Genomic DNA, 10,003 nt, shown 5'->3' with positions numbered 1-10,003 from the left:
AAATGTATGGAACTCAGTTAAGGCAGTTCTAAGAGAGAAGTTTATAGCAATACAAGCCCACCTCAGGAAATAAGAAATACCTCTAACCACCTAACCTCACACCTAAAAGAACTAAAGATAAAGTAGAACAAACAAAGCCCAAAGTTAGCGGGAGAAAATAAATCATAAAGCTCAGAGCAGATATATAAATGAAATAGATACTTTTTAAAAATAGAAAAGATCGGTAAAACTAAGAGTTGAATATTTGAGAAAAGGTAAACAGAATTGATAATTTAGCCAGAGTTGCCACAAAAAAAAAGAGGGCCAAAATAAATAAAATCAGAAATCAAACAGGAGAAGTTACAAGAGACACCACAGAAATACAGAGGCTCATAAGAGATTATTAATTATACACCAACAAAATTGAGAACCTTAATAAATGAACAAATTCCTAGAAATATACAATCTCCCCAGACTGAATCATAAAGAAATAGAAGACATGAACATGCAGCCTTTGTGTTGCCCATTCTCTTTTGGAAATCAGTGACTGTGGTGTCAAAAAAGGCATAAACCAAACACTTTTGCAGCCTTTTCTGCCCATATATTTGAAATCTTTGGAGTAGGAGCTGCATAAGTAATAGCTGGAAAAAAAGGGCAACCTAGACAGCATATTAAACATATTAAAAGGCAGAGACATTACTTTGCCAACAAAGGTCCGTCTAGACAAAGCTACGGTTTTCCCAGTGGTCATATATGGATGTGAGAGTTGGACTGTGAAGAAAGCTGAGCGCCGAAGAATTGATGCTTTTGAACTGTGGTGTTGGAGAAGACTCCTGAGAGTCCCTTGGACTGCAAGGAGATCCAACCAGACCATCCTATAGGAGATCAGTCCTGAATATCCATTGGAAGGATTGATGCTGAAGCTGAAACTCCAGTACTTTGGCCACCTGTTGCAAAGAACTGACTCATTGGAAAAGACCCTGATGCTGAGAAAGACTGAAGACGGGAGGAGAGGGGGATGACAGAGGATGAGATGGCTGGATGGCATCACTGACTCCATGGACATGAGTTTGAGTAAACTCCAGGAGTTGGTAATGGACAGGGAGGCCTGGCGTGCTGTAGTCCATGGGGTCGCAAAGAGTCAAACATGACTGAGTGACTGAACTGATTGATTCTCACATCACTAGGCAGATTCCTGGAACGCTCTCTGGTTTGCCAGCAGGTGGTGCTACAGCTCCAGTTGGTGGCTTCTCCCTTGCCCACACTGTGTAGCCTGTCTTAGCGCGCTTTGTGTCTACAGGAGCTTGCTTTCACAGCTGCACTGTGAAGCACACACGTGGAGATGCCACAGACTAGGTTGAGGTGTGGATTTAACACTGGCTACTCCAGTACTCTGGCCACCTCATGCGAAGAGCTGACTCACTGGAAAAGACTCTGATGCTGGGAGGGGTTGGGGGCAGGAGGAGAAGGGGACGACAGAGGATGAGATGGCTGGATGGCATCACTGACTCGATGGACATGGGTTTGGGTGAACTCCGGGAGTTGGTGATAGACAGGGAGGCCTGGCGTGCTGCGATCCATGGGGTCGCAAAGAGTCGGACACGACTGAGCGACTGAACTGACCTGATGGATCTACTAGGGAGATGCACAGGTGGTACTCCAAGGGATTTGTGGCTGCCCTTCCTGCTGAGTCAGAGAAGGCAATGGCACCCCACTCCAGTACTCTTGCCTGGAAAATCCCATGGGTGGAGGAGCCTGGTAGGCTGCAGTTCATGGCGTTGCTAAGAGTCAGACACGACTGAGCGACTTCACTTTCACTTTTTACTTTCATGCATTGGAGAAAGAAATGGCAACCCACTCCAGTGTTCTTGCCTGGAGAATCCCAGGGACGGCGGAGCCTGGTGGGCTGCCGTCTATGGGGTCGCACAGAGTCGGACACAACTGAAGTGACTTAGCTTCCTGCTGAGTGCAATTAGCAGGAAAGGCTTCCCTTCTCTGCCCCTTTCCCCACATCCAGTCATGAAAGACCCGACCTCAGGACCCTGGGTGCTGCTGGAGAGAACCGGGTTTGTCCCACACAACTGGAATAGCTGGGTACTCACTCCCAACTCTCCTTCCCCCTAGGGAGAGCGTGCCACTGCTGGCTGCGTCAGCCTGGTACAGCGTTTCCCTGGGGTGGGGGACACTAGGAAAGCTTCTCTTACCACCCTATCTGCTGTGACCAAACTGTGATTGGTCTGCTGTGTTTCGCATTTGTTGTTTCTAGAATGGTGTGCTGGAATCTCCCCTCAGGATGGCTGGACTTCTGCAAATTCTCTCTCATGCACGAGTATCTGCCCAGGTCAGCACTCTCCAGGTGTTTTTGTTTTTCCTTTTTTCCCAATCACAGCAAGAGTGGGATTTGGACCCAGGATGAGATGGCTGGATGGCACCACAGACTCGATGGACGTGAGTCTGAGTGAACTCCGGGAGTTGGTGATGGACAGGGAGGCCTGGCGTGCTGCGATTTATGGGGTCGCAAAGAGTCGGACATGACTGAGCGACTGAACTGAGCTGGGTATATACAGGTGCACCTATATACTGGGTGTACCGGTAGGTGGGCCTCCCAGATCCTGCAACTCCCACAAAAGTGCCTTTGTTTGTGGATGGATGTCTATTTTGTTGTTTTAAAAGGGGATAAAAAAGAGGAATGTTTTATGCTGCCATGATGCTGACATCACTCCCCTGACCCTGATGTAATAATGTTCATTCTTTATATTTCATAAGTAGACAAGCATTGTGTAAACAAATGATATGATAAGTGTGAAAGCTACGAGAGTTGCTATCTTCTGTATACAAAATGGGATTGCTCTCTGGTTCTTTGTGGCTGGGCAGGGGCTGAAGCATGTATAAATTATAGACAGCGGGGCAGAGCTTGGACTTTATTACAAGGCAGCCACTGTGGGTTTAGGAGGATGATAAGATACACATCACATTTTAAAGGCGGGTAACTCTGGTTGTGTATGGAGGATGCACTGTTGAATGCAAGTGTGGAACCACAGAGCCCAGTTACAGAAGTTGTAATGGTGAGATGGTGGGGACTTGAACATCACCGATTACAGGCAAAACAGAAGCAGAAGTTTTTGGAATGCATTTTGCACCTGATGTGACTTACAGAAAAGTGGAAAATAAGAGTTGAGGCAAAGGGGTGGATTGCAGATGATTGCTGTTTTGGGTTGAACAAGTGAATATATGATAGGGCCATGTACTGAAATGGAAGCAAATGAAGGACTAACAGGCATGAAGAGAGGGAACAGAGCCTATTTTTCTCTGTATTAGCTTTAGACAGCTGCATGCACATGTTAAACAAGCAACTAGAGATTCAATCTCATCTCTCAAGGGAACACCTGAGCCAAAGATGTATATATTTGGAAGTCACTAGTATACAAATATATTTAACTCAAAGGACTAAATTAGATCATCCAGAGAGAATATACATAGGATAAAAAATGTAAAGATAGGAGAAAAACCTGGCCTATATGTAGTCACAGAAGCCAAAAGAAGAAAGTGTGTTTTGAATATTGTTGAGAAATTGAATGAGACATGAAGCGATTATAGCAGTTGAAAAACGGAGCCGATTGGCAGCTTTGACAAGGGAAGTTTCAACAGAGTTCTGTGTGATGGGGGTGGGGGCAGGGGAGGCAGTCTGAGAGGGCTGAGGAGAAAATGGAAGAAAATGACAAAAGAGAATGAAGGGAATTTTGGTAAGTTTCCCTCTGAAGGGGAGCCACAGTGGGCTTGGTGGAGACGCATGGTCAAGGCCAGTTTTCTTCCTTTTAGGAGGAGGGGTACTAGAGTGTGCTTGTTTGCTGCTGGTGATTCAGCAGTGGGGAAGGAACGAAAGAGGCAAGAGGTTAAGGAGTTAATTCTCCAAGGAAGAGAGGGGTCTGATGGAGGGCACGACATGGAGGGGCTGTCCCTTCACTCTTCCATCCAAGGATGGAAAAGGCAGGTGGATGTCTGTGTTTAACGATGGAACTATGAGAACGTGCTCTTTGACTGTGGCTCTTTTCATTGACTTATAAACAAAATAAGTGGAATATTTGACGGAACTGAGGTAAAGACCCCACTGCATATCAAAAAGATTCCCATGAAACAATAAATTAATGAAAAGCATTCAACACCTATACATTTCTTGGCTAATCTTAAGATATAAAGGTAAAGAATAAATCCTATGACCCCATGGATTATACAGTCCCTGGAATTCTCCAGGCCAGAATACTGGAGTGGGTAGCCTTTCCCTTCTCCAGGGGATCTTCCCAACCCAGGGATCGAACCCAGGCCTCCCACACTGCAGCAAGAAAGTGGAAAATACAATTACAAACAAAGCCAAAAGGCAAGCTGCACTTCTGATTCAATCACGATGGAATAGTTAATATCAGATGAATTCTCTTACTATAAACAACTGTAAAAGACGCACAGTGTACATTTAAGAACTGTTTATAATATTTAGAGAACATGTAACACAGGCAGGATTTGAGGGGCGACAATACCTGAGACAAGGGAAACACCGTGAAGGTGGATTTCTCACTTCCTCAGGCCTTTCCTTTGAGGGCACTTGCTGTTTCACAGTAAAGCAGGGGAATAGAGTCCTACAAGAGAGCAGAAGATAGACTTTTCTTTTAAATTTACAGAGGAAGCAATCCTATACAGAGAGAATTCAAAAGAATCAACCAATAAACTATAATAATTAATAAATGCATTAAGGTCACTAGATACAAGATTAATACTAAAAAATCAATTGTCTTTCTACATGCCAGCGACAAAAAATTAGACAATGGAATTTCTAAAACTGTGTTAGCTTTGACTCACCCATATAGAGGACAAACCAGCGATTACCTGTGTCTGTGCCTGCTAAGTCATGTCTGACTCTTTGCGACCTCATGGACTGTAGCCCACCAGGCTCCTGTCCGTGGAATTTTCCAGGCAAGAATACTGGAGTGGGTTGCCATTTCCTTCTCCAGGGGATCTTCTCACCCAGGTATCAGACTCATGTCTCTTGCATCTTCTGCACTGGCAGGCAGATTCTTTACCACTGAGCCACCTGGGATGCCCGTGGTTACCAGTGGTGAGAGGGAAAGGGGAACAGGCAATATAGGAGTCGGGGGAAAGGATTATTATGGGGTTACACGAAATCCTGTGTGTGAAGCTTTTGAAAAATTGTGAAGTACTATAGAATTTAAAGAATCTTTCATTTATTTTTCTAAAAATGGACTGAATTCATATCACACCACAGTATGAATGTCAGAAAATAAAACATCGTCAAATAAGCTCTTGGAAGCAATAGAAAGATAGGTTTAAATATTCAAGGTTGTGCTAGTTTTAATGCTGAAACTATGAAGGAAAGCTATTTTCCACTAAAATTATTTCATGCTGTACTTCAGCCAGCTGCAAGATGAATCAAGATAAAGAATTCATGAATGCTGAAGACATAATTTGAAAAGACTGGCAGTGAGCATTCAATGATTTTAAAACAAGTATCTGTAAGATGCCACTAGGTGTATTCATTAACTATACTTCTTAGACATATGTGCAAAGTATAATTGAGAGTAGCAAATGGACAAAAGTAGTAGGTAAGTCATTACGGAAATAGAAGATGGAGGATAATTTTCTCTAACATAATACCATTATTGACATTAGTCTCTGGAGAATTACACTTCAGTATATTTTAGCTTTTCATAGATATATAACATGCATATATTGAAATATAAATATACACATAAGTATACAGCTCACTGAATTTTCTCTAGGTGAACACTCTTGCAGTCATCACAGACAAGAAATAAAACACTGTTAGCTCCTCAGGAAATTAAGCAAAGTTTTAAAAATAACTAGTAGAACAAAATCTAAAGTTCTACCCCCAAAAAAGCCTAATTAGTTAAGGAACTACAATTTTTTGAATCAACAGAAGAGGGCGCTCTTGAACTGTGAAATATAGTAACCTGTCTGAAATCCTTACCCCGTCTGTTATTGCTAGTCAAGGAAAAACCCAGAACATTTCAAATGAATGGCAAATGGCAGATAACGTACAAAGCCAACACACAAAGGTAACGTAAAATAGAAATCATCACATTTCAGCCAGTAAAAATCCTTCTCCAAAATGAAGCAGAAGGAAACATGTCCAATAACCAAACTGAAGTAAACATTCTTAAACATTTGCAGATATAAAACCACCTAGTCCCAGATCAAAACCCCAAGCAGAAACAGACACCACCAGTACCACAAAACAAAACCCAAGATAATATAAAAATGAGAGTCTTGCGATAACAGTGAAAGGATATGTTTGGATCAATCCTCCTCAAATAACAGTTATGAATTCCTATCAAAATATAAAAACAACCACTTGAGGGCTCTAGAGAACAATTGAAAGGAAGCAGAAACGAGCGGGGCTGATGCTCAGGAGAAGAGACCAGAACTGGGTAATTTTCCACTGTGATGCTTTGTTGCCTGAGGGAAGCCCACAGCTACTAAAACTTGGGCAGAGGGACTTCCCGGGTGGGCCAGCAGTTAAGACTCTGGGTTCGCAGTGCAAGGGGCCTGGGTTCGATCTCTGGCCAGGGAACTAGATCTCACACACTGCAACTGAGCGTTCGTATGCTACAACTGAAAATCCCACATCCCACATGCCACAGTGAAGACGGAAGATCCCACGGACTGCAGCTAAGACCCAACACGGCCAAACAAATATATATCTTTTTAATTTTTAATGAGAAAAGAAAACATACTACAGAGAGAAAAGTTTTAGTCACTCAGTCCTGTCTGTCTCTTTGCAACACCGTAGATTGTACCTCTGTCCATGGAATTCTCCAGGCAAAAGTACTGGAGTGGGTTGCCATTTCCTTCTCCAGGGGATCTTCCTGACCCAGGGATCGAACCCATGTCTCCTGCATTGCAGGAAGATTCTTTACCATTTGAGCCACCAGGGAAGCCATACCCAGAGAAAGGAACATATTAAAACAAAAAGTAAGTGAAAGTGTTAATCACCCAATCATGTCCAACTCTTTGTGACCCCATGGACTATAGCCCACCAGGCTCCTCTGTCCATGGGCTTGTCCAGGCAAAAACACTGGAGTGGGTTGCCATTCCCTTCACCAGGGGAATCTTCCCAACCCAGGAATCGAACCAAGGTCTCCTACATTGCAGGCAGATTCCTTACCATTGGCGCCACCAAAATGCACAGTAAATACAATGTCAAAATAGATAATAATAGCAAATCAAGCCTGTCACTCATTTCAATGCATGTAAATGGAAATCTACCTGTTAAAAAGATTTTCAGATTGATTCACAAAGTAAAACCCCTCTCTGTGCTCAGGAGATACGACTAAATCAAAGTGATTCAGAATGGCTAGAACTAGGAAGATGCATAAAGATATAGCAGGCTAATCAGGCAATAAGAAAGGAGAGCTTGTGATCATGTTCTCAGAAAACGCTGAATCTGGACAAAAAGCATTAAATGAGACAGCAGAATACTTGATAATGCCAAGAGCTTAATTCACAATGATAATACTTCAGCTGTGAATATATATGACATAAATAGCACAGAAACTACCTTTATAAATCAGGAAGTTAAGGATATACAAGAGACATACAGAAAACTACACTAAAACGAGGAGACAGCACTTTTAGTACAACACAGGACCCAGGTCAATTGGACAAAAAATAAAATTACGTAGAAAATCTAACAGCATAATCAATATAGCGACTATATGTATCCTGCTATCAGGGTTCTGCCTCAAGGGCATGCCAGTTTCTGCTTTCTGCTTCTGAAAGCCACTGAAACCTGCTGATATGTACCGAATGTTTGTACATTCTCCCGACTCGTAGGCTGAAGCCCTAACCCTTAGTGTGATGATATTTGGAGGTGGGGGGATCTCTGGAGATAAATAGATTTAGATGAAGCCATGAGGCTGGGGCCCTCATAATGGGATCAGTACCCTTAAAAAGAGAAACCAGAAAACCAGAGAGCTTGCCCCTTCCTTCCTATCTCTCTCTACAACATGAGAGGATGCAGTGAGAAGTTGGCCATCCACAAGCCAGCAAGAGAGGTCACCAGAACCTGACCATCCTGGCACTCTTTTCTCAGACTTCCAGCCTCTAGAACCTGAGAAAATACTTCTCCATTGTTTAAGCCACCTCGCCTATGGTATTTTGTTACTGAGTTCACAAATACACCTGCTCAGCACATGAGCTAGCCTAGAAGAATGGAGAGGAGAACGCATGCCTCGGTGCCATCCACCCACGATGGTGGAGGAGAGCTGGTGGACAGAAGTGAGAGCTGCGGAGCTGCAGAGGCTAAATTCCTGGGGAGTGTGGCTGAGAGATCAGGGCGCTCTTCCTCCACCCAGCCCAAACTCAGCGTAGAGGCTCTACCACAAGCTCAGCCAGTGAAAAATATCAGGCCTCAACTGCCCTTGCTCCAGCTTGCTCATGGAGCAGATGTTCCATGCCGAGAGAGGCAAGCCACCTACCCAGCTCCCTGCCCCTAGAGCAGGGTGTCTCTCCCAGAGAAGCCAGTTTCCTGAGATTCTGCTCAGAGGGAGAGACAGTCTATAGGATTAGAGATCATCTCGGTTCTCAGCATCCCAAGGGAATTGACTTTATCTGAAACAGTGTGAGAACATCCAAGACAAAGAACACCGTCAAAAACAATGGAGATTTCGTTGGTGAGCAACTAAGTGGAGGTGGATAGTTTCATTAGAGCGACATGCTAAACTGTGGGCCAGCTCACCTAGCCAAAAAAAAAAAAAAAAAAGAAAATCAGGGAAAGAGACCACTATGGAAAACACTTCTAAAGTCAAAACAAACCTCTAAGACCTGCCTCAAAAACAACCCTGGCAAAGTGGCCTGATTTAACTCGGTCAGCCTAAGGAGCAATGTGTACCCCAGGGCCCTGAACACAACAAACCAATCAGCTGAAATCAACAGACCAAAACAACAAGCTCTAGCATGGAAAGAAATCAGCATCCAGAGTTGCTACAATATGTTGTCCAAAGTGTACACCTTTCAACAAATAGTACACTTTTAACAATTAATTATGAGACATGCAGAGAGACAGGGAAGTATAACTGTACACAGGAAAGAAGCAGCAACACGGTGCCTATGAAGGGGCTCAACTGTTGATTTTACAGGTAAAGACTTCAGAGCAGTCATTATGACTATGCCTAAAGAGGTTACAGAAACAATTCTTAAAGAACCAAAGGAAGGAATGATGGCAATGTCTTGTAAATAGAAAATAGCAATAAGATAAAGAGAGAAACTAAAAAAAAAGAACCAAATGGAAATTCTGGAGTCAAAAAGTATAACAGAAATGAAAAACTCACTAGAGAGTTTCAACATTACGTTTGAGCAGGCAAAGATAGAGTCAACAATTTAAAAAATAGATTTATAGAGATTATGTAATCTAAGAACAGAGGAAAAACGATGAAAAGTGAAGAGAATCTCAAAGAAACATAGGACACCAATAAGCATAACAATATACACATAAAGGGAAGGAGAGGAAAGGAGGAGAAATAATGGCTGAAAACTTCCCATATTTGGTACACAAAAATCTGTATGTCCAAGAAGCTCAACAATTTTCTTAGCACAATAAACACAAACGCTGAAAGTCAAAGATAAAGAGAAAAAAAATCGACAGCAGCAAGAAAAAGTGACAGCATTTTCAAGAGAATCCCAATAAGATTAATTAATGCCTGATTTTCCATTAGAAACAGTAGATGCAGTTGGGTCCATATTACAAAGTACAAAAAGAAAGAAAATTGAAGGGAGAAATATACAATTCAACAATAATATCTGGAGACTTTAACATCTTATTTTCAATAATGGTCAGTATATATATATATACACACACATATAGATATATACGCACGTTGTGTGTGCTAAGTTGCTTCTGTTGTGTCCGACTCTGTGCAAGTCTATCGCTTATAGCCTGCCAGTCTCCTCTGTCCATGGGATTCTCCAGGCAAGAATACTGGAGTGCGTTACCATG

At 42.7% G+C, this 10,003-nt stretch overlaps 1 non-coding gene across 1 annotated transcript; it reads left to right on the top strand.

Moving 5' to 3' along the window:
- The first annotated feature begins 488 nt into the window (after positions 1-488).
- Positions 489-622, top strand: LOC120878293. Its single transcript, XR_005724501.1, has one exon. It is a non-coding gene; the product is annotated as a small nucleolar RNA SNORA13 (small nucleolar RNA).
- The last annotated feature ends 9,381 nt before the right edge of the window (positions 623-10,003 follow it).

The sequence above is a fragment of the Oryx dammah genome, unplaced genomic scaffold (assembly GCF_014754425.2).
Source record: "Oryx dammah isolate SB20612 unplaced genomic scaffold, SCBI_Odam_1.1 HiC_scaffold_18, whole genome shotgun sequence".
Classification (NCBI taxonomy): domain Eukaryota; kingdom Metazoa; phylum Chordata; class Mammalia; order Artiodactyla; family Bovidae; genus Oryx; species Oryx dammah.
Note: the sequence above shows the minus strand (reverse complement) of the source record. Positions and strands in the feature narration are given on the sequence as shown.